Here is a 26319-nt window from a genome sequence, read left to right as displayed (position 1 = left end):
CGTACAGTGCGACACAGGCACTTCCACCTCCCCCCTTCCCTCCCTCCCTCCCACACGGGTCGGAACAAGCGCAGCAGCGACCGAACTCCGAATCCAGTCCGAGACACAGTGATCGGGCTTCGGCCTCAGGTGCATCTCTGAGGCGGGGCGACGCGGAAGTCCAGGTGGGTGAACTTCCTCCTCATCTTCATCAGTGAAAAAGCCTCCAAATGTCTCAGTCTCCTTTGCCTGTTTCTCTTACATGAGTGTAAAAGAAACACACAACTCATGTACACCAACAAATCCATCGCATCTATCATTTTGTGAGGGGCTGAACTAAGATCAAGATGTTTTCAGGAGGAGGTAAAGATAATTTAACATTGAAGACCCCAGTGAATTTATCCATTGGGGCGAACAAGTGTGAAACGTTAAGTTTGCGCTGTATTTTTATTAATTTGCTAAGAGTAACATTTTAATTTGAAAGCTCTGAGACCCTGTTACTTAGAGACTCACAGGGCAGCAAACAGTGAACATTGAAAGATACAGAACAAATCTTAAATGCCTTTTTTTTTTAAATGCAAAAATGTCTTGCTCATATGTTTGGCTTTGGAGGCTTTTTTACTTTTTTATTTGCAGTAAATTTTAGGGAATTTGTAATTCTTGGATCTTGAAAACGTGTTGGCGGTGAAGCCGTGCAAACCTGTCTGTGAAAAATCAAAAGTGTCCAATTCTCCATGCAATAGCCCTCGGCCATTACCGATCACATGCGAGCTTCACCTCCAGCCAGCCAATGTCTGAACTCTTCCTCTGGCTCCTCTGTTCCCCCTAATTCTTCCTGTCTGATATTAGCCCCTTGGCACACCTTAAAATTTGGGTTTCATTATTCATTATTCAGGACTCATTAATGTTTGCTGGTAGACCTTTCTGCCTGTTACACTCCGTGCCTATAGGGCAATTGAAGGACTCCCCCTGTATCTTTCCCACCATCTCTGAGCCTGGGCCCTTCCTCCCTCCCTCCCTCCCTCACCCTCCCACACCTCTCTCTCCTGTGGCCCTCATACCCCGTGTCGTCTCTCGCCGCCACACCTGGTAACTACAAACTTGTACACAACAATAACAGCCAGATGTATCCATCTATCTCTCTATCTAGCCTGTCGGCAGTTAGTGGAGTGGCTGAGAGACTTGCAGGCGTGAAAGGTCAGTTAATCAATGGCACACAATTTGACAAATCCCAGCGACTCTTATCATCCTCACGGGCGTTTAGGGCCGAAAGGAGGACCACCGAGATAAATGCTTAATCCTGACTGCACTGTGAGAGAGAGAGTGAGATCGAGGGAGGACAAGCACAGGAGCGCTGTGAAGCAGATGGGCACGCCGACAGTTTGGGAGTAGGGCCGGTGGGGGTGCACTGGAAGAGTTGGGGAGTGGAGAGGAGAGAAAGATGGAGAGGTGGGAAGTGGTCGAAGCAAAACTGGAAGCTGTGCAAATGTGCACCATGTTTGGAAATGACAGATTCTTCTCTTCTCAGTCCCAAACCCAAAGAGCGGCGACTTGTTGGCTGTCAGATCACTGAGTTCGCCTCGGGCCAGACAGGCCGGGCACATCTCCCTTCTGGGCTGACAGAAATCCTGGTTCACTCTCGGTTTACGGCTCTGCTGCTGTGTGTAAAGTTGAGAAAAACCAGAGGAAAACAAAGGTGTATGAGTGGTTGAATTCTCCTGTGGCATGTTAGCCCGCCTGCAGCAGTGTGCAACCAAGAGGAAAATGAGCTTTTGTCCACAAGGCTGGCCTCTTTTTTCCCCTCAGTTTTTTGAACTGCAGGGGTTTGGAAGCTGGTACGATTCCATTGCCTCGGTATCACCTCAGTATGACACCGTGTCACTTGTTTTTTTTTACTGAACTGTAATGAACTTTTTTATTTCTTGCTTTGGATTTGGTGTTAATACCTTTAAGGGTAAAGATCAAAAATGTGTCACTGTCATATAAAAGGATTCCTGGAATGTTTTTGTTGGGGAGCACTTTTCATCCATGTGCTCTTTTCACATGGGTGAGAGGGATCTGCCTGAGTAATCATACAGACAGCCGCTCATGTCCTTTATCTCCATCTCAATACAAGTTCAATGTTATTCGATTGAGATTAGTTGCACTGGTTTGACAGCAGGCCTAGTATTGCCAAAGCACTTAGGAGTCAATGACAGGAGCACATCGACATGCGCTAACACATACACAACAAGAACCTGCGACTGGCCAACCTTGTAGACTAAGACACACACACACATACACACACACACATGATGGAGGGACGAGGAGGAGAATGGAAAGAGAGAGTGACAGCCGAGTCAAAGGGGTTTGAGCAAAGTCTCAGGATGATGAAGTTAAAGGAAAATAGAAAGTTGTCGAAAGAGCGTGAAAAGAAGAATAGAGAAATTATGAGGGGACTCGGATGACGGCCAGAGCCGAAGCGTGACATGCACGTCCAGAAAGATGAAAGAATGATTGACTCACAGAGAGAGGGATGGTGAAAGAGTAGAGAAGAAGAAGGGAGGAGGAATTAAGAAAGGACAGAGAGCAAAGCAGAAAGAGGGAAAAGTTGTAGAGAGAGGAGGATGGACAGGGATTGAACGAGAGAAAGGGCTGGGGACGGAAAGAAAAAGAAAAGACAGGACACAAAGGAAGAGAAGGAGGGAGGGCAAGAGAGGATAAAATGTGGAAGAGTGATGTACGAGAAGAGAGAAGAGGAAGAGATTTACTAGAAGAGAGATTAAGTCAAGTTGTCCCCGGTCAGTCATTAATCCGATTTAAGAGCAATTAAGGTGAGACTGATTCCTTCCTAGGGAGAAAGAAATAGATGGAGAGGGTGAAGAGAGGAGGGGGAGAAAAAGAGGAGACAGTGAGGGAAGGAAGAAAAGAGTGATTGAGGAAAGAGGGGAAATAAAACAGGTGTCTGAACTCTTGGTATCAGTTAGTGGACGAATTAGAGGCAATGGACTAAAGAAATACAAACAGAAAACATCTGTTCATTAAACTCCTACATATTTCACCCATTCTAACACATACACACAATATCCCTTAAAGTCAGATCAACCTCCATCTGTGCTTTTTCAAGTGTGGATGAGGTTTTGGTCGCAGCTCTCTCGGTATCTTTTGAACAACGGACTTCTTTCATGGATGTCCCGTGAGATCAGGATCATACAGCTGTGGCTCCTGCTCACAGAAGCTTAATGTGAACACAACCAAACGTGACCTTCAGTTTGCATGATGGAGCTTCGCAACCGGTGAGATTATCTCTGGGAGAGCGGACAGAAGTTGTCGAGGTGAGTTTACGGTGGGAGTTCGGTGGCCGCTTCCCTCTCGTCCACGTGAGGCAGGAAGTGGAGGAATCTTCTTTGAATGAAAATGAAGAAAAGACAAAAGCAGGAGCGATGAAGGTACCCCCCCACCCTCCCTCCTCCTCCTCCTCTTCTTCTTCTTCCTCCTCCTACTCCACCGAACCCCTCCAATCCCTGCCTCGGTGTGTGCTCTGTTGTTCCAGATGTGTATCAGAGGTCTCGGGGTCGACAGAGAGGTCCCTCCACTGCTGTAGCATTTCTGTGTCTATTGGGAGATGGTGGTCCTGATAGCCCAGGCCGCCTGACACGTACACAACAGTACATAAATCAAACGCACACATACACGCACTCACTCCATTTATCTCCCACTCAAGCAGTGCGGTGATAGCAGCCAACTCTGCATAGAGTCAGAGCGAGGGAGAGGTTGTGGTCTGTCTTGTTAAGTGGGAAAGTAATGGGTAGCCGTAAAAAGGTTTACTTCTGCCGCTGCCATCTCCATTGTTCAGGCCCTTTCCAATGTTTGTGCCTCTTTTGTTTGACAAGCTTGAGCAGTGTATAGCACACTCGACTGCGTCCATAATTGCTGCTCCACATAACTACAGGACAACAGTGTGTTATTATGAAACCTGTTAAGGCAAAGAATGGGGCAAATTGAACACCGAGGTCATAGATTTTGTTCAGCAACATTTTAGACAGCTGAATGGAAATTGTTTTACATGATTTCATTGACTCGCATCAGTGTTGAATGCATCTGTATTTTTTAAGCAGCTCTCCATCACAGGGGAAAGTAGCTTATGCACATCTCCTTATCTTCTTTCATTTTCTCATACTGGCTTTTCTCCCGTCAAGGTTCCCTCTATTTTTCTGTGGCGCATCCATTGCAGTTTCTACCAATCTGTAGCCCAATCACAAGTCCCAGATTGAGAGGCCATTTGGCTGCTGTTGACAGGAGGGAGCAGCTATTGACAGGGCCCTGCCGGGGAGGCGTGTCTCAGGTCCCACGTCCAAAGCGTTTGTGGCGTTTAATATACTGTAGCAGTGGTCCTCGCAGCCCTCACCCTGCATGCTACTGCCATAGGGATCAATATGCACTGGGTTAGAGAGAAATGGACCATCTGATGCACACTCAGAGAGGGGGATGAGGGAAAAGGAGTGAGAGCGACAGAAACAGTGGGGAGGGGTGTGGTTGGGTAGCAGGCGATTCTTAAAGGGAAAATGAGGGGAACAAGCTTGAAAAACGGGGAGATGGAGAGACGTAAAGGAGGGGAGGAGAAGAGAGGAAATGATTAGAGGCACATTTGAAAAGAGGTGGAGGCAATGCTGCCCAGTGCGGAGATAGATCGCGAGGAGAGAAAGTGGTCAGTGGTTGAAAGAGACATTCAGCTGGGAGAGAAAACAGATTGGAGTGAACGGGGATAGACACTGAAGAAGAGGAAGACTCTAGACACCAGGGAGGATACACACAGGAAAGGAAAAAAGACATAAGGGAAGAGAGAAGTGGGAGATAGGAAGGGAGAGGGGGGTCGATGAATGGGGGGGCAGAGAGGGAGAGAGAGGGCTGCGGGAGAACTACGAGGAGGAAGGGAGGGGAGGGGGGTAAAATTTCCATCAGGTTTTCAATTGGGGCAGATCAATAGTGTATTAGAGCTCACCTTGACCCCGTCTCTCCCCCTTCTCCCCGGCCCAGCACACAGGCCAAGCTACTCTCCCTCACAGCAGGGGGCGGAGAGGGGGAAGAGATTGCATTATGGCCTGCCTTTCTCAGACCAAAGTGGCAGAAAATGGCACAATAAAAGCAAGAGCGGACAGAAAGAAAGAGGAAAAACTAAGTCGCGGTGCGCCGAAACAGAGTAAGTGGGAGACGAGGAGTAAGAGAGAGCAGGAGGGAGCCGGAGGAGACACCAGCAGGTGTTGACATACTTGTTTGGACGGAGCTTTGTCTCAGAGGAAACTGGTTGGGTGCAGGTGTGTGTAAGCGGACATGTGAGTGTTTGAATCTATAGACCCACACGAGGACAAGGGATAGCTGACACAAAAGACACAGATCCATACAAAGTACAAACACACTCATAGAAAATAGAAACTATCTCATGGTGCAGTCTCTTGATATACTCACAGGGACTGTGTATCCGCAATAATCTGTATTGGAAAAACATAGTGTCCTATCGGTTGTGTTTCTGCCGCCTGCTGGAGGTCATTGTCTTTGCCTATGGAAGTGCTTACACGCACAATCACAGGCGCATGCATAAGTCAGATCTCATTGTGTTTCTATTTTACTATTGTGATATTTTGGAACATTTTGGCCTTTGTAGGGCAAACATGTGTTACCCTTACCCTACCCACAATAATCTTAACCCCTGAAAACACTTTTCCTCTGCGTCCTGGGCCTCTTGCCAACAAATTCTGGTTTCTGTGTATCCACGTGTACATGTAATACGTAGCATTTGTGAAAAGATGGCGTCACAGTTACACGTTACTTCGCAAATGCCCACTTCAAGAACAATGGCGGCCTTCATACCGGTGAACATGCTCACGTCGTCAATCTCTGGTACTTGACTTTAGCACCCCCTACTGGCCAACACGCTTGAGCGTTTCTTTGAGCAATCTTCTACACATATCCACAGTAGTGTAGACAATCTGCACTTAGAAACTTCTGAACACTATATCATTGATGTATCAGCCCAACTATATCCAATCTATTTCCATTCAGCATGTAACAATGTCCAGTTCCTTCTAAGTACGAAGGCAGAAAGTAAGGGCTCTGCACCCTTTGGGTTGGACATGAATGGACACGTAGCAGTGATTCCCTCGGTATAGATAGTTACTGTAAATGGGACCTTTCACTAAGAGGAGTCATACATCAGTTTCCATGCCAACGCACTATAGAAAGCAATCATGTTAAAGATGATGGCTTCAAAAAGCTGTCGTCTTACTCGTTCTGACGTTTTGCCAAATCCTCGAACATCTATGTTCTCTCCTGGTTAGATCTGGATATCAACTTGTCGGTAAATTGGAACCTGTTAGCAAAGTTTGGTCATCTTAAAAATCGAACAGACACAAGAAGCTCGAGCATCATATAAGAATTTGTTACCAGTCTAATTTTCACTACAGCTGGTCTCTACCAACTTGCTCAGTTGCTTGTTATCATTGTCAGCTGCTACTTTGCTTTCATTTTCTGCCCTTTTATGCAAACTAGGTGGCATGCATGCATTCACGTATTCTGAGTTTATTATTGTATACAGATCTTTCTGAAAGCTGGGAGATTCAACTGTGAAGTCTACTCGTGGATCAGAGAAACTAACTTAACAGAAGTAAACTATTAACTGTCATTTATCTTGAGCAGTTTTGCAGCTTTATGATGGAACTAAATAATCAGCACAGCAGCAGCTATGTGTGCATCATTCTCCATTTGGGATGTGATGTGAAAACTTGAGTTTTTTGTAGAATTTGACACGCGAGTCCTAGTTGCACACAGACACAGCCGACGTGCAGGTGTAAGGACACACTCCATCACTGGAGGACAGCAGGACGTGAGTCTGCTTGACAGAGGTACAGGGGGGCAGAGGGAGTGCGTTGATGGGGGGGAGAGGTTGAATAAAAAAAATTGATCTGGGGAATTTAGCATTTAGACACAGTTTACAAAGCGATATAGAGGGGAGGCATGGGAGCAGAGGGGGCCGTGTGGGGGGAAGGACACTTAACTTTACAATAGGTCAGCTCTGCCCATTTGACTAACTGTAACCCTGACAGTCCTGCCTCGGCATGCATGCACACACACATATGCACATGTATACACACAACCCGGAAAATCTACACAACAATCTCTCACATTCTCCTCCACGATCCGTCTATGAGCAGTGATTTAGCTGTTCAGACAGCAGCTTGTTTGTAAAGGCGCACACCTACTAGCTGCACCAGCCTCGTCTCTTCCACACATTTCCTAATGCTGTTCCTATTGTCACCCATCCACACTCCAGTGCACATGCACATGCTGAAAGACGCACAACGACATCACACAAATGCGTGCGGCACACATGCACGCACACTCTGTATAAGACACACACACAGTAACACACAAACTCTGTCCCACTCGCTGAGGGGGAGAAAAGGGAAGAGAAAAAAAAGGAGAGAAAAAGAAATCGATCGCCGGGGATAGCGGTGCGCGTCGGAGGATCGTATCTTGTCAAAATAATATATTACCCTCATCCCCGCCTGATCGATGCGGTGGATTAGGGACGGAGGGCTCCCTCTCTCCCCTCCTCTCTTCCCCTCTCTGCCTCCTCGGTGCTTGGTGCAGTTTAATATTTACCTCCGTGAAAGAGCGGCCGCGACGGCTCTCAGCCCTAATTGATTCCGACACATGGAGCTCTGTGCTCAGGCTGCGGATGAGAGAGGGAGGGCAGGCTGGAATGCAGAGGGAGACATGAGGAAGAAAGAAATGGAGAGGACAGAGAGAGAGAAATAGGGCATAAAAGAATGGGATATAAAATAGGCGAACATACAGGCATCATAGGAATCGAATAAAGGCAAAACAGTGGAAATGTGATGAATGGATGTGCTTATTTGGAGGAGGGCAGACAAGATGCATCGATAAGAAGAAAGATGCTGCAGGAAGGAGGAAAAAGATGAGATAAATTATCCAGTTTAGAGAAGTGGATGTTTGAAATGTACTTGGGTTACGGAGAGAAAGATACCTCCATAACAAAATTAGCGAGTACAAAAAGCTAGTGGAGTTTCGTTTTTTTTCTAAGTCACAAATGCCCCAGCAGCCAATCCATTGTAGATCAACATGTCGGAAGCTGGAAACCCAACAGTCAACAGAAGAAAGCACCACAGAGAGCATGTGATGACTGAATGATTTTTAGACGGATGAAGTTTGTGGAAGAGATGACGAAGAGTCGTCGAAATTATCTACAGACGACGAGCTTCCATTGCCTCCATGATTGCTATTGTTGTTCTGTAGGTTTGAGATGGAGCACGCACTTTTTGGTCAACCATAGTACAGTGTTGATGACATCAGCTTGCGATTGACGGGGGTAATATTATACTTTTTTGTGGAATAGCTTACCCAAGCTACAACACGGCAAACAACCAAATGTCTGAGTCCCATAGAACCCCAATAAAGACTTGCCATGTTCCTTGTCGGTTGTGACGGATGAACTAAAAACCTATGGAGGAAAACGAGGGAGGTCAGACGACATATAGATGGGGAAAGTGCGAGTGGGTGATAGGAAAGCCAGAGATGGAGAGGGATATAGCAATATAGCACAAATAGAAGAGGGGAGAGGGATGAATGGAACGGATAGCCGAGAGGAAATGTATCAGGAAGAATGAGGGAAACGGCGAGGAGTAGGTGGAAATGGGACAGCACGAGGAAACGGCTCTGGGAGAGCAGGAAGAGAAACGGATGGTGGCGGGTGGTGGTGGGCTGAGGGCCGAGGAGAGCAAATGAGAGGGGATTAAGAGAGCGGCGGAAGATGGATAGAAACGGGGGAGTGAAACATGACGGGTGGAATGTAGAGCGCCAATAAAAAGGCGAGAACGGGAGGGAAGAGATAGGGGGGGATGATGGAAAAAGGAGCCCGGCGCAGGGGTGACAGAATGATATCAGGTGGGATAGACAGAAAACAGGAGTGATAGCGGAGCGAGAGGCGGGAGCGTAGAGAGGGACCATATTTTCCGTTGAAGGAACTGGCCTGTCATGCTGTTCCGCCAGCACAGAGCGGCTCTATAAAATACAGGGAGCAGACGGGTCGTGTCGGGTGACTTATGTGTATATCTAGGCTTTGTCAATATTTCTTTCTGTCTTCCTTCCTCTGTGCTCCCCCCTATTGCTCCCTTTCGCCATTTTTCCTACTCCAATCATCCCCGCACTGAGTTTTTAATCGCTCGCTTCTTCCTCTCAGGAGCTTTGTTTGCCTCGGTTCCGGCTTTCTCTCTGAAGTGGGTGCTGATACAAAGGAGGTTGAAGTTGTAGAAGTCCCCTGCACCTCTGAGCGTTTGGCTCATGAGCCAAACATGAGCGTGGCACAAAGACTTGAGGACTTGGCAGGCTCATATCCCCCAATGATTCCCTATGATACAGGCAGGACGCAGACGCCTGCAGTCAAATTGATATCACTGACAAAGCGCCAGCACGGATATTCTCACCGAGGTCCATGTTGTAATGTCCAAGTCTGTCTCCAGCCCCCACAACAAACAGGGGAGACAGCCAGTGGTGTTTTACATGTAGTACAACTTCAGTCGCTGTTTTTTTCACTCGCTCTTCTACATGAGTGCATGTATGAATGAAGTGCAGAGGCGCCGGGTGGTAGGCTGATTTATTCATGTGGTCCCAGGGAGGTAGTGCACCTCCTCTTCCTCATTTGGCATGGTTTAGTATCCTGAACACAGCCCTGCAGAGACCCGGGTCCACGGGGGGGCCCAGACATCCTGCAGACAGACTGCCCCGGTGTACAACTGGTGGACACACACAAATTACCCTGCTCTACATTTCATGTTTATTCATTAAGAAAACACGGCAAAACTTCTCTGAAAGAGTTCTGTTGGCTTCTCCTTACTGCTTAGATTTAGTTTTGATATAGACTGCATGTAAGTTTTTAGCAACATACCCACAGTTTGAGTCCTGGGAGGGGGGGGGGGGGGGGGGGGGGGTCCTGTATTAAGAGAAACAGAGAGGAATCAATTTTGCTTGAGAAACATCTCATGAGAGGATCTAGATACACTGCCTCACCTCACCACAGATTGTGAAACAGATCTGCAGAGTCTGCGACAACCGAGTGTCACTGTGGAAACAGAGCGAGGAGAAGAGACACAGGAGGGAGGAGCTGCGCCCGGCTGAAACAGAACTTATTTATTTTTTTAACAGAACAGCCCCAAAATTTCAAATCCACCTCCACGTCTTTCCTCTGTCTCTCTTCTATTGTTTCTTACCCTCCTCCCCTCCCTGCCCGCCGCTGTGTCTGTTCTTTATTTACACCTCTCCCCTGCTCTCTGCAGTGGCTCAGGGAGCGGTAACAGAAGTGTCACTTGTCATTATTGGTCTAATTCAGTAATCCGTCATCGTGCACTCACTGTATGCAGCGCATTATACGCCAGCACAGCAGGTGTACTACGCACTGAGGTGGAGATTCGATTTGACACGCACACACAGGCGAGAGGGCCGACGGGGGCCAGGGCAGACGGGTGCTGAGAGTGTGTGTGTGTGTGTGTGTGTGTGTGTGTGTACGCATTAGTTTGACTGTGAGTGTGCCTGTATAACAGAGAGTGGAAGGAAGGAAACACAGATAGAAAGGGGGAGAGATTGAATTTTGGCGTGTGCACGTTAGTGTGTCGCATGGATATATGAGCTTGTTCTGTGGTTCCAATAGAAAAGCAGCCGTCCAACATGTCTATGGATATAGACGGAACAGACATTTGAAATGGCAGCAGATATGGAAGCAGTCATAACAGAAGACAGACTCATTTTAGAAAAAAACGTGTTCTGATTTCATTTAGAATCTATGCTTGTCTTGTTTGTGTTTGATGTATTTTTCTTGACTTCAAACTTCATGCGTTTCTCTATGTGTGGAACATATTTCATGACCCATAGCTCCATGAATCCCAGTCAACCACCAGCGAGGCAAATAAAGCTGTCTGAAAACCAGGCTATAAAACATTACTGTCCAAATGATGCTCTTCTAAAGGATGTGATTTGAGAAATTCTTTTCAGTTCGCTGGACATTTTTTGAACCTTTATATTGTAAAGTAGTTAATTTATAATTTGTCTTTTTTTTTTATTCCATCCGATCCATAAACTTAGGTTCAAGAAGCTGTTGAAATTTAACTATTTGTCATACCCATAATTTCTTTCCTTTTCGTCAACTTCTTCTGGTATTTTGCCTTCATTAGACAGAAAGTTAACAGAAAGTCGATATTAGCTCCAGTAAAGAGTTATGAGTAGAAGTGTTGGGACTTACCAATCAACTCATACATCCTCAGAGGCTAACACCCGATCTCTCAAAGCTATTCCTTGGACGATACCCCACCCTACCGTCAACTTTCAATAAAATAGGTGCCGTAGTTTTGTGTAATTCCTACTTAAAACAAAAGACCTTGGAAAAGGTCATAATAATAATGTTGGTATTATATTATAAGATAATAGGATATAAATAGTAATGTTGCATTTGGTTGAAAACAGGCATCTGTAAGATTACAGTACTTTGTACTTGAAACTTTGAAACTCCTGGTGGCTCATGTCCTGGACCTCGTAACAACTTCATCCTCTTTTTTCAAGTATGTATGAAGTTAATCTTATCTTATCTTATTGAGTGGTTAGTATTGAGTCCTAATTACCTCTCCCCGTCACACCTTGAAATCCTTTTCCCGTTTGAAGGGTGACATTTTGTCACACTAAGGTTTTTTTGTGGTACCTGCGGTGTGACACTAATTACTCTCGATGCACTCGTGGAAACTCAGACAAACAGGCTCTGAGTTTTTCCTCCGTTATTGACGGAACCTCCGAGCAACAGCTGTCACCGGCCGCACTCCGCTCTCAAAGGTCAAGCAGGTTGGAAATTCAGCAAAGCTACAATCGTCCCAAATCACACAGTATTGATTGCATACATTGTGGTAGGTTGGTTTCCTCTAAAAAAAAATTCAGTTAGCATAATTGCAAATCAAAAAACATTTTTTATGCAATAACGTCATTCCCCGGGGTCCCAGGGGGCGTCAGCTGCACTGCACACTGGGTAGGAGAGTTTTTTCTTTTTTTTCAACTAGAGTGAAAGGGATGGGGGTTTAAGGTTGTGATGGTGGAGCTTCCTCTTCTCTCTTTATCAGTGGCAATTTGTATGTGAGTGCTCACCTCTGTGGTCCCAGCGGGCAAGGAGGATTTCATCAAGTTCTTAACCCCACAAGGCTACAAATCCGGTTACCACTGTAAGTGTTTTAAACAGTTTAAACTATCAAACTGGTCCATGCTGAGTCCCGAGCCGTGTTCGAGTCCCACCCAGACCACACTGAACCATTTTCCTCTCGTTTGATTTTTTTTAGCTTCATATAACACCTGCCATTTCCACCACTTTATCAAACTCTAGCTCTAAGCAAACTCCGAGGGGATTCAGCTCTATTGGTTTGTGATGGTCTCAAGTTTTCCCTGTTGCTTTTATTGATTCGTTTTCATCATTTTGCCTTTTTCATTATCAAAGTCTTAAAGTTTTCTTATGTTATCTGTCCTCCAACTTTTTATCTTTGGAGTTTAGCAATTGAATCAGATTGTGTATCGCTGTGGGGTCCGTTGAAGGACGGTTGATGTATTTTAAAAATGTTGTCATTAATAATACACACATATACACATAGGGCTTTAAATAAGTCATATTTGAGGTTGTATCATTATAATTTAAACAATGAACCATTTTAGGCCTATGTTAGATAAATTAGTCCAGTTTTCTAAAACATAAACGGTTCACAGGTGAATATAAGTCAAATAGACGTTTAGTGAACTTGACGTGAGCGTTGTTTTATCTCCTCAAGATAATGTTTCACAGGTCAGATGAGAGAAAGGAGCCAATTAAGAAAGAGGGATCAACTATTTAATGAGAGGAGCCTTCCTTTTAATTCAGACAAGCCAAATCACAAAGGACACATACCTTATGGCTTCTTAAAGATACTAATTCATCACCTCTTATTCTCCCTATAATGTACATCTTGTTGTCTCATAACAATAGTGCTGGAACTCTTAAGTGGTGCATAAAACGTGCGTAAAAGTTGCCCCCCGAATTTGCATGCTTCCATTTACGGTTTAAATGTGGATTGTGCACCTTCATCTGAGGAGTCTCATTACTTCCCGGCAAAGTCTCTCCACTTCCCTAAACACAAAAACAAACCAGAAACATGGGTGAGTCACAGTTTAACCTGCAGATCTGTTGCTTTATTACGCACAGACATGAAAAACATAACTAGATGTTCTGCTAATGGAGATGAAAAAAAAAAAAAAAAAACATCCCACTAATTGATTCTTTAGCCTGTACATGACAGGGACCTAAGATTGATCGCGTTTGCTTTCTTGATGCTAATCATCGACTGGAGGTTTATTTTCCATTATATGATCGGAGGCGGTCGATGGAGCTCAATAACCCTCCTCATCTCTCCCAGAGACACACGCACGACGTGTCCGTGTCTAACGAACAACCACCGGGCCTAATAACGTCCTGCACCGCAGTAATGATGGAGATATTCCTTTTGGGACTAATAACCGTGTAGCTGCACTCAGAGGTCAGTTTATGCGCATTAAGTTATCGCTTATTCTATAGGCTATATGTAAATGTCATATGCGCGTATCGATTCTATAAATTGCTGCATGATAATAATTGATTTACAGAGGTCTGGATCAGCTGATTGCATCCCGTAGTACTTCTACTAGGGGGGGGGGGGGGGCAAGAGGAGGAGGGGGGAGGAAATAAGAAGTAACAAAGTTGGATGAGGAAGGAGTGAAGGAAGGAAAGTGTTTGAATTATTATCCTCTGCGTGCATGAGTGGACGTGAGACAGAGAGCGCGGGGCGATATGGCAAGTTTTTTTTTTTCTTTTCTTCGGGAGGGGGTGAGAGAGGGAGAGAGAGAGATAGCGAGGGCTGATGATGAATGTGTGGAGAGCCGGGATGAGAGACGGAGCAGCATGAAAGAATATATGTGGCGCACGGTGCCGCTCCGAGGATGATGAAACGTTAATTAAAGTAAACGAGCTACCTGAGCCTCCCCGGCTAACCCCCCCCTGTCACACTCTGTCAGGAGGGAGGGTGAGGAAGGGAGGGGGGGAGGAGGAAGGGAGGGAGGGAGGAAATTTGACTGAAGAGGGGGAGAAGTTGGATAATCCAGCTGTGGCTTTGGTTCAAGGTTGATTCCTGCTGTCACTGTTTCAGGCACAGGTGTCGTGCGTCTGCGAAACGCATCCATGCAACTATTATTAAGAGGTCTTTCCGCTTACATGCATATATCATTCTATTTGTTTCAGCTCATACTGGGATCCTCCATTTTAAATTTCACTTTCCTGCAGCATCGTTGGTTTGTTGCAAGATGAAAGTTGTTGCATTGAGCTGCACATCCCAAACAAACCTCCACACAAAACATGTTAAATCCACTCCCAGATTACAATACAAATAGTCCCTAGTACCCCCCCCCCCCCCCCCACCCGTCTCTGCACGCCTGCATGTTATATGTCCCAGCCAGTGTTCCTCCGCATGTGTACACAAGCCCTATTTCTGTCAACGCAAGGTTCCCCCGCCAAGATCACCTTTGTTTCTTTTTCCTTTTTTTTTTAAACGCTCATATTCATTCAATTAATCTGAGCTCTAATTCGTTTATATATTTATTTACTCCGTCTCGCTATCACTCTCTCCTTTTTTCATCTCTCTCCAACGATTATCCTGGCGTCTAATTAGAAATCAATGGCGCTGGGCCGGCGGGTATTTGCAATGTGTTTGTGGACGTTGAGAACAATTCCCCCGACGGAAAAAAAAAAAGACTGAGAGAAGAAAGAGAGAGGGAAAGAGGAAGAGGAAACGCTACACTGCACTATATAGCAAGTGCACACACACACACACTAACACACTAACACGCATATTCTGACTTCACTGCTCGCAGCTATTCTTCTCTCTCTAAAAAAGCAGCAAGGCAAAGTAAAGTGAGGGGAAGAAAAGAGGAAAGAATGCAAGGAGAGGAAAATGAAAAGAAAATCACTTTTTTAACGACTGACACGAGGGATTTGTGTGCAGAATTGTTGAGTGTGTGTGCGTCCCCCCCGTCCCCCCCCCCCCCCCCCCCCCCGTCTTTTAGGAAAACAAACAAATCTCGAAGTGGAAAAGCACTTTAAATGTGATGGCCTGCATCTCACCCCGGCCCGTGCTCTGCCAGGAGTGGAAGGAGCCAATCATAAAGTTGAACAGATATAGTCTAGCACATTATTAATATTATTATGCAATTTTTTTTATTTTTTAGGGCTGCTCAGATATGAGCAATTTTGAAGCTCACTTTATAAATAAGTCAAAATTTCCTTGGTGTATATATATAAATATAATTTATGATATAAACTTCCCAAAATGAGTCTATAACAATAATAATTCTGTGTTTTAAATTGTATTTGTGCTTGAAATACAACAAAAATCAGTGTGGCACATTTTTGGTTAAACTCACTTCACTTTGCCACATTTTCGTTTTTTTTATTATCTTCCTCATCTTCATCTTCCTCCGCTTCTCCCTGCACCGCGTCGTGACAGTCAGCCCGAGCCGGAGTCGCCTCCTTCCCGCCCCGTCCCGTGGAGAGGAGCCGCTGTATCGAAGCGACGGCTTTAGCGCCATTACCGGAGCCGATCGAACTTTACCGGATTAGCAGCTGCCAGATGAAAAAAAGAAAAGAAAAAAAAGAAAGTGTTTCAACCAAGTGAAAAAAGACGAAATAAATGTAGGGAACGAGAGCCTCGCACTTTTATTAGAGCAGCTTTACACCACGATGTGTTTATTGCCTGTGCTGCGCGTTTTATTGGCTCGACCCATAATCGGTTTTCAGACGCTGTTTTCTGTTCATCATCCCAAACGAGATGCATCTGTGTGAGTCTGTATGTATGTGTGTGTGTGTGTGTGTGTGTGTGTGTGTCTGTGTCTGACTCTACATGGGCTCACCAGTCAGGAAGTGTCATATCGGGAAATACAGTGCTGGAGTGTCACCCTCCTCTGCATGATGAGGAAAACTGAATAACTTGCCTCTTCTCGTTGTTGCTTCACATTTCGTCAACCCCTGTGATGCTTTACTTGTGCCAAAGCCATCAGTCTGGGCTCCCTGGTGTATGTGTGTGTGTGTGTATGTGTGTGTGCGTGCATGTTTTAGTCTGTGTGTGTGTCTTTGTTGCTGTGCAGTGCAGGCCATATTCAAGCCTCCATCCTTGCATTTTCTGTCAGTCTGTCTGTCCATCTTGCACGCTCATTAAACGTCCCTCTCCGTACACACACATGCACACACACACACCCTCTCTCTCTCTCTCTCTCTCCGTCTCTCTGAGTCCCTCCCTCTCTCTCCCTCTCCTTCTTCTTCCTCCGCGCCTCACGCTCCCCTTGCCCATGGCTATATGATCGTGAAAAATGTGTTTACAAAACTCGCTCTCTCGCAGATCAAACCGTACGGACGAATCAAAGACTTTGCAGAGAGGAGAGAGAGGCAGAGAAGAAGTGAGGAAAGAGAGGGAGAGAGAGAGCGAGTAGAGGGTGTGTGGAGGCCTTATAATTTTAAAATTCTGTGTGTTATTCTCCTCTCTTTTTTTCCTCTTCTCCTCTTGTGTGAGTGTGTGGACGTCTGCCTGTATCTCCTGTGGTAATACAATATCTTTAAGGCCCCCAAAACAACTATCTGTGTCTCACAGTTAAACATGAGATAATGCAATATTGATGTCTCCTTGTCTTCGCTATAACGCAATACTGGGCCCATTCTGGCTGGACACACTAACATGGGCCGATAGTGCCCTCGCACTTAAAAGAATTACTGTGATCCTGTAATACATTTTAGAGGGACGCTACACAAATACCAAGTCCCTAAAGGAATATAGCAGAGTTAGTGGAATCATATAGGAGTTGAAAATACTCCCAAAGCATCGGGTCACCTTTCAGACTAAGTATTCAGCCCAGGACGGACATCCAGTGCAGACTAGACTGTGATAGAATTTTTAGTTATAGTGTGAGTTGCTTCTTGATGCAATTTGGTTTTTCAAAAGACGGATTGAAGATGGGTTTTCTGGCCTCAGAATCAGTGGACGCCTTGGAACTGCTGGTGGCCTCACAGATCATGGGGACTGCATCATTTTGTCAGTGAGACAGAGTCGGGGCGTTCGCTAAAATCTGAACAGCTTCTGGCTTTTTAGGAATTGTTTAATATATATTTCCATTACGTCTGACATTGGATCTCTGTCACCGTCTTGATGAAGGTTGATGGACTGTGTATATTCGAGGTACAAAGATGGAAATAAGCCCAGGACTTTAGCACTCTGTCCCCGATAAAGATTCATGTGTTGTATTTTATCTTAAGAAACATCCAACTCTAATAAAACCAAAGGATCAGCCTGTGACACTTCAAGCTGAAAAACGTTCACATATTGAGATGTTTCATTTGTAACATTTCTATATTTGTCTTACGCAAAGCCCTTTTCCATACAACCGAGTTGTAAGGTTGAGGTTGGTGATATGTCAACTAGAAAACATGTCTCTTCGTGTAGTAAACATTTTATGAGATCAGACTTTTTGACAGGGCACAGGCTGCACAAGCAGAGGTATGGGGACTTATTTTTAAAGAGAAGAATCTTCCTCCTCCTCCCTTTGTGTTTGTGACAGAGGTTCTAGGGTGGTCTCAAAAAGGTCAGGATGAAGACATTGTGCCTAAAAAGACAAACAGTTGGACACAGGAGCAGGGGAAGAGGAGTGCCAGTTAGAAAGGGGGAGAGGAGAGGGGAGAGGACAGAGAGAGAAGGTGAGGGAGGGGGGCAGACAGACATGCGGGGGAGCGATTATAGCAGGGTTTATGTATGAGCTATTGATTGAGTCGGTGGTGACTTCTTGAGTGGTTAATTCGGGAAGTGAGAGCGATAGAGAGAGTAACTCACTGACCAGAGAGGGGAGGGATGAGTACAGAGGGGGGGGATAAAGAGAGAGATAGAGAGAGTGTGATTAGGATGGATAGAGTATAGGGAAGAGGGAGAGAGGTGCATTTCCTTCGGTAAAAGTCTGGAAAATATGGTACTAGTTTACAAGGAATCATGTTTTGATTATTCTTTGTAACCAACACATTATTAACCATTGAAACATATATTTTTCAAATTGTCTTTATCGGTCCTGTAGATATTTCCTCTATATGACAGAAAATACTGTTCTTGCGCTTATCACACAAGTCATCCTCCAATTATTTATACTTAGGAAATATTTTACGATTAATTTTGATACATGTCTTATACATATAACTGCAGTTACCCGTATTAACAAAGTATTTATTATTACTTTCTTGAGCTTATTTTCATAGTTTTTCTTTTCCTCGTCCACATAGCTGTATGTCTACTTATGTGTGAGTAGCCTGCACTGAGAGCAATACATCCAAATTCCTGATATGCACATACTTGGCCAATAAAGACGATTCTGATGTAGTCATTTTACACACTGTCTATAGGTAAAACCTGTGAGGTATTCAATGTGCTATCACAAATAATAAAGCGTATGACAATCAATTAGAAAGAACTGTACCAAACCAAACTAATTGGTCATTTTCTGTTCCTGTAAAAATATTTTTTAAAAGTCATTGCTGTCATCTAAAAAAATACAGTCAAATGACCTCACAGCCCCTGGATCTTTATTATAATGTTCTAACCTGGATGATGTACAGTTTCTTTTTCAATTTCACTACAAAGTTCTTCTTCAGACATTACATTCACCACCCATATGTAAGCAGGCGTGAACACTCACACACCCGCTCACACGCAACCTCTTCCTCCTCTACAGGCGTGAAGCTAAGCCCATAGGACACTCATCTGCTCCCTGGGAACAACAGATGGTTCCCTTGTTCTCACCGCATCACCTTGTCTGAGGAAGTCAAAATCAAGAACTTGAGCAAGTGCGTGTGTGTGGTATGACGTGTGTGGAGGGGCCCGGCCATCACCTATAGACGGATGGATTGATCAGTATTCTCAATATGTCTAATGCAAATCAGCGTGACTCTGTTTGCAGGTAGGATATCCCACAGTCAAATATGTGCGCGTGCGTGGGACATAGGTGTGCTTTGCGTAAATGGGGAGTGCGTGTGTGCGTGAGTGCGTGTGTGAAGGTCAGCTCGCCAGCGCGGTTTCTTTTCCTATTCCTCTTCCCTCTCGCGCGGGTTTTGATCTCTCAGCCGCGAGATCAAAGGCGCTCTCTGGCTATTAGTCAGCGCGAGCCATTGATCCCGCATCGATCCGCGCGAGACACAGCCGCCCCGCGAACACCGCGCGAGGCTCCCCAAAGCTCCTCCCGCGCGTCAGGAGAGCGAGAGCGAGCGGGAGAGAGGGAGCACGCAGAGGAGGGGAGGTGGAGCAATGTGTGTGTGTACGTGATCACGATCGCGCGCGTGTGTGTGTGAGTGAGTGTTTTTCTACTGGCGCCAAACTCGAGCTTTTTCTTTGCCGCGGGACATGAAACAATGAGGCTCGAGCCGGTTTTAATAAAGCGCGCTTTCCCTCCTTTCAACTCTGGCGCGAGGCGGACGAGCCGGCAGCGGAGAGCGATCGATAATTAATGACGATGAATAATTTAACCCTATCGATTGATACTTTTTTTTTTTCATTCCCCCCCCCTTCTTTTCCTTATTTTCTTAAGGCTGCCGTTCCACGCCATACTAATATCGTTATCACGCGCTCACGTCCTCGTCTCCACTTCACCTCGTCTGTCTCGAACTTGTTGGAGCTGTTCGCCTTCCACGAAAATCTGAAGGAATCAGGTTTCCTCGTTTATCAGAAGCTACGGGAGCTTATTTATGACCCGAGCAGGAGAGTGAAGTTCACCTGAAGCTCCACAACTTCTCTCCATCCCTGAAACTGCCTCATACTAATACTACCACTAATTCTAACAATACTACTACTACTACTAACAAATAATAATGATAATTGACCTATCTATATGGCACCTTTAAAAAGACAAGGTTCCAAGGTGCTTTACAAGTCAAACATGAAGGCAAACAATAGGAAACAGTAAAATAGCAAATGCAAAAAAACTAAAAGAAGAATAAAGGTGGTGTAACTGTGTATCTTTAATAGTTTATAAGGACATTTTAATAAATATGTTACTATGTGTCCTGTTAGTAAACCCCTTGAGATCTTGTTTTCGAGAGGGTCCCAAACCCAAATGGGAAACAAGGGACAAACGAGAGCAAAGTCAGGACAGACAATCTTAATAACTCATAATCAAAGAAAGAAAAAAGATCGAACATAAGGAATGAGGGAAATACAAGAAATCATGGAACAATGACGTCAATACTGAAATCAAGACATTTTTTTATAAAGATGAGAAAAAAAAGATATTTGAAGGTTGATTCTTAAAATCTCAGCTAAGTAGGTTAATGATTTAATTATTCTCAGTTTTCCCATGTCTGGGATATTTAAACGTGTTTTCTGACCCATAATCCCTTGTCCTTGATCCCCCCACCTTAACCTAGACCTCCACACCCACTCATACATGTCTCCTGTATCTTCCAAACTGAATTTGTCTCAGTGATCCTGTGGTTTCACCGGTCCTGTCAGGTGATGGCCCGTCTCGGGGTGAGGGTCTCAGTATAGGTTTTGCTCCTGCTGTGAGGAGCTGTGAGGAGCCGTGAGGGGCAGTGAGGAGCAGTGAGGAGCAGTGAGGAGCTCTGAGGAGCTGTGAGGAGCTCTGAGGAGCTGTGAGGAGCTGTGAGGAGCTGTGAGGAGCAGTGAGGAGCTGTGAGGAGAAGTGAGGAGCTGTGAGGAGCAGTGAGGAGCAGTGAGGAGCAGTGAGGAGCTGTGAGGAGCAGTGAGAAGCAGTGAGGAGCTGTGAGGAGAAGTGAGGAGCTGTGAGGAGCTGTGAGGAGCAGTGAGGGGCAGTGAGGAGCTGTGAGGAGCTCTGAGGAGCTGTGAGGAGCAGTGAGGAGCAGTGAGGAGCAGTGAGGAGCTGTGAGGAGCAGTGAGAAGCAGTGAGGAGCTGTGAGGAGAAGTGAGGAGCTGTGAGGAGCTGTGAGGAGCAGTGAGGGGCAGTGAGGAGCTGTGAGGAGCTGTGAGAAGCAGTGAGGAGCTGTGAGGAGAAGTGAGGAGCTCTGTGGGAGGACGAGCACAGTCACAGATGCTCAGAGCTGCTGTAACTATAAGGTGTAGAACTGAAGCTGCTATCAAAGATGTAACGCAGCCAGTGTAGTGTTAGTGAGTTCAGCTCTTTGTTGTAATCACTGCACATATGTTTTTATAGTATAGTACAATAGCGTCACAGTAATAAGTTATACAGTTTGCATCATTTTAAAATAGTTTTTTGTCGCAACTTCCTTTTTAATCCATGGTAATTGATGTGATTCATTAATGGATTAAAAAAAGGTCACAAATCGAAGGTTAAACTGTTATATGTGAAGACAGTTATATAAAATAAGAAAAATTAATATTTCAACCAAAACTATATCAGCACATATTTATGTGGTTTATAATTGATCCTGTATGTTCGTATATGATGAAAAAAACTAAAATTCCAAATCATAAAATATGTCGGCCCTTTCAAATATAATTGTAAACATCATTTAACCTCAAGGACAACTACTTAGAGGCCTTGATTTTAAAAACATGTTATTGAATAATACATTTGTTTTTTGAAGGCATGAACATTTATTAAACCGGCATCTCCCCTGAGAAAATTCCTACTTTTTGGTACAAAGAATAATTAAGAAAAGGTAGCCTTTGGTACTCCTCTTAAACAGTATATATATATGAACACTTTTCTTTAACCTTTAGATTTAAACCAAACATAAATCATGCAGTGTTTATCATACACGACCTTGGATTGTTATTTCCTAATTAAGATAAGAAATGTAGCTAAATTATAGGCCACTGTCGTCTAAATTCAACATCGACTTTTCATTTGGACGGACAGGTTATTTTTCTCTCTCCCTGACCAACACACCCCTCCCAATTCCTCCCCTCCTTCTCTCCTTCCTCTCCTTCCTTGTTTCTCCTCTCTCCTTCTCTCCATCTCCTCTAACAAACCCATAGCACAGTCCCTCTGTTCTTCCACCCTGAGGCTGACCAGTGTGTCAGAGCTAACCAGGGAGAGAGCCGGGGAGAGGGAGAGAGAGAGGGTTCAGTTGGCCCCTTTTCAGGGGCAACCAAAAAGAGGAAGATGAGACAGATGTACAGAGCCCGTTTCATCTAGTGGAAAAAGAAAGCGGGAGAGGCCAGACTCTTCATGCCTCTCAGTTTTTTTTCCATCTTTTTATATCATGACCCATCACGCTTTCCTTCTTTAGACAGCACTGGAGACATAATGTTGCCTGAATGTCAGGCACCCCCCCCCCCCTCTTCCTCCCTCTACCCCAGTCACTCTGCAGAATTTCAAAACCGAGTTGGTACAACAGCGCTGTTTCACACTGTTTCCTTTTTGCTGCTGTCGTTGGCCTACTAACCACGGCTGCACCGCTTCCACTGACAGCCCCGCTCCCGCACATCACCAGCCCCGATGCAAACGTGTACCAGAGGAGAGAAAGATGTTATGGTGGTATCTCTCCAAAACACAGGAAACCCATCGAAGTCCGACCTTTATTAGATGTTTGTTTAGACCCTTTTCTATCTATTCTCCTAGCAGGTGAGATCATGTGACTGTAATGAGACCAGTACTCTTGTGAGTGTTATACAACGAGCACGTGGAAAGCTCTCGGATCTCGTTGTCTTTCCAAGTTGACGTGACAAGTTGTTGTTGTTTTCATCCTGAGATATTTGTGTTCTTTTAGATTTGTTCACTTTTGCGGCCGTCACTCGTTATAAAACGTCACCATCCTGCATTCAAGCTCTCCTGAGTTTTTACTGTCATGCGGGAAAAGTTCAGAGCAACAGATTTGGACGTTTGCTCTCTCACATACAGATTGGCTGCAAAATATGAAGAAAACGTTGGGAGTTGAGTGCATGTCTGAAAGCAGCTATAGAGACATATAAAAGAGAAAAATAAAAAAACAATCAAATTTAGAAAAGCACAAAGAAATTAATCAAATAAAAGCAACTATTACCAATAGTAGGAGATCAGATGATTGAGTATAATGTCTCAGAAGATTATCACCATCCTGTCAACTTAAGTGTTTTCCCCGCTGTCAGCCCACTGTCTCGGCTCATCAGTGTTAGTTTCAGCCACGGCAGGTAGCTGGTTTCACCCAAAAATTGCTCCCTGTGGAGCATTTAGCTGATAAAAAAAAAGAAAAGAAACAACATATTCTGCACAGGAGCCGGTGGAGAAAAATCCGAGCTAAAATGAGAGTGAGTATTGGTCTTACTTTCACCGAGAGGCTTGAAAGACGACTCCAAATGAATGATAATGTTGCTCCGTGTCTGCTGGATGTGTAAATAAGCAACTGTGAGCTAACAAGTTTACCATATCAACTTCATGGTGATAATATGTCAATATTGTATTTGCAGCTTGTTTACGCTGTTCCCAAGTGGTCAACAAAAAAAAAAAAAAATCAGTTATTGCAGTTTGAAAGATGTTTTTTTTAAAGATTGAGCACTGATCCGACCTCTCGGGGAGTTGGTGGGAGGCTGTTTGAAAGATGCAGAGAAACAGCAAAAGCGTGTTCACCTTTCGGCCTTCGCAGTCCTTGACCTCGCGCGAGTGTGTGAATCGTTTCATCTCTCTCAGGAAATCTTGTCCCTTCCACCCAAAGCACACTCTTTCAGCAGTTGACTGGATTTTCCAAAAAGCCTGTGACTCATCGGCACACCAGAGGGTTTTCAACAGCAGCGGTTTGTCTGCTAGTAGGCCCCGACGCCTCACAACGTGTGGAACCACGGTTTCCTCTGAGCGGCGAGCGCGCTCTCATCAAGATGTGATTGCGTACAGTAACTCCGCGGCCCTATTGTGTGTGCTCGCCATTGTCGCTGATAACTGTGTGATCCATCATCCGCACTGGGTTGTATGGGTGGCCTTTTGTGGGGAGAGCGCTCCTTTGTCCGGACTGTTGTGTCCACGCGTCGCCCTGTGCCGAGTAAAATGCACACGTTGTGTTTTTGTCCTCGCACGTCTCTGTGCTCTATCAGTCCACCGGCATCTTTAGTAAACAAAGTGCATTCTCTCTTTCTGCTCGCTGAGATGTGTGTTAGTGTGTCTATATTGATTCAGTCAATATCTATGGGCTCCATGTCTTATTTTTGTGTGTGTTTGTTGTGCGTGTGAGTGTGTGTGTGTGTGTCTCAGCTACCTGAATACCTGTGTATTTGTGCCATATCTGCTGGAGACTGTGTTTACTGTGCATGTACAATCCATTACAATCTGTGAGCGTCTGTCTCTGACAGTCTGTACGTGTGTGTGTATGTATGTGTGTGTGTGTGTGAGGAAGAGTATTCCCTGGGCTGCTAGTTATAATGTTTCTGGGGGTGATGGGGGGAACTTGAAAGCCCTGCGCTGCCCAAATCAAAACTAACAAGGAAATGATGGGGGCTCCTTTATCTCCTCTCTGGCCTGGGGGGCCGAGGGGGGCGAGAACGGGAGACTGGGGAGGGAGGGAGAGAGGAGGAGGAGGAGGAGGGAGGGTAGGAGGAGGAGGAGGAGGAGGAGGGGGGGGGGGGACAGCCTGGCTTCCTCTTTGATTTGTAAAAAATGCATTACCTCCGAAATCAAACGGAAAATTACTGCGCCGAAGCAAAACACACAGAGCAGGAGCGAGGAAGCGAGGGAAGGAGATGGGTGGGGCGTGAGGGAGGGAGACAAGACAGTAGATAGGTGTGTGTGTGTGTGAATAGGAAGGAGGTGGGAAAGAGGAAAAGAGGATTCACCTGTATAGATGGGCTGTTGGATCGGAAAAAGGGAGGATGGGTATAGATTTGAGGCCGTGCATGCGTAGGTGGTACGAGAGATAGCCGGGGAGACCCTGACAGATGGGAGCGAACATATACATCATCCTCAGAGGAGACGAGCTTCCACATACTGCCGGCCGCGAGAATATGGAAAATGAAAGGGATGATGCAGCGCTGATGACCTGTAGCCCACAGGGAGGAGAGGACTTATAGATTACTACCTCAAACACAAAGAATATCGTATTCTATAAAGACTCCCACTGATCCCTGCTGTGGCCTTCAGTCGGCACAACAAGCCAGACATCAGCATTTTAATGGGAGGATGTGTGTTTTTGAAATGGAGCCGCTTCTAATTGAATGAAGGCCAACGTGTGATTTCATATCCCACTCGGTTACAGGCTATAAGTGTAGGATAGGTTTTTGTGTAACGAAAAATCCCACGTGAAAGGCAGCAGCTTTGTGTGAGGACATGAGTTATGGTTGTTATTTGAACCCTCACGATAACTTTGTCTCATTATGGGAAAGTGCGGTGCAGCCAGAGACGCGAAAGAGAGGAGAAGATGAAAAAAGAGGGAGAGATAACATGAATGATACAGGGAAAATATATGTGAGTGAGATAGGATGAATGCCAACTCTATATTTGAAGACAGAGGGAGCGGCTTGAGAACAAGAAAGATGAAGAGAGGGAGGAGAGAGCGAGAGGGGCCACAATCCAAAGGCTAGAAGCGGGGTGAGAGCGAGCGAGGGATGGATAGAAAGAGAGGGTCGGACAGAGAGCGAGCGAGCGAGAGGGAGAGAGTGAGAAATGCCTGGAGTTAGCAATAATAATTTATACAAACACACCTTAATAATTCACGTTCCATTTCAATGCTGGAGGGAAAATCCAAAATTCACAGAGCATAATTAAATAGAGGCAGAGAGTGAAGGGAGAGATAGAGAGGCCAGCATTACAGATACCAATGTAGCAGCAGGGCATCTCTTCCATCTGAGCTTTGTAAAACAACCCTGATGAAACTGGGATATCCAAACCAGGCCCCGTCTCCCAGTCTCCTCGCTCGTCACGAAGCCGCGCTCACCTTCTCCCCGTCAGCAGACTGGGGTTTTGTTGAGGAGACGTTACTGTTGATCAGCCGTCATTTGATAAGAACAACCAACGCCTCCCTCGTTCACATGGACTGTGGTTTATGTTGTGTTCAGATCACTTGTTTGTGTGTAAGACGAATGAAGCAATGTGATGGAGAAGGACTCAGCAGATTGCCTTCAGCTGCCGGGCACACCTGTGGTGCCCTGTTGGTGTGGTCGAAACAAGTTGAACTACAGATGAGCATTGTGCATTTGCTGGACAATTCTTTACTTTTCCTTCTAAATTATTATATCATATATAACCTGACACTAATGTCTTCAATTTTTACTTAAAAATAACAAGAAAGCAAAGTACACTTATTGTTGAGGTATTTCTTCTTTACTTTAGAATTTCTGCTCTCTG

This window comes from Pleuronectes platessa, chromosome 10, assembly GCF_947347685.1.
Source record: "Pleuronectes platessa chromosome 10, fPlePla1.1, whole genome shotgun sequence".
Lineage (NCBI taxonomy): Eukaryota > Metazoa > Chordata > Actinopteri > Pleuronectiformes > Pleuronectidae > Pleuronectes > Pleuronectes platessa.
The sequence above is the reverse complement of the archived record's forward strand: the minus strand, read 5'-3'. Positions refer to the sequence as shown.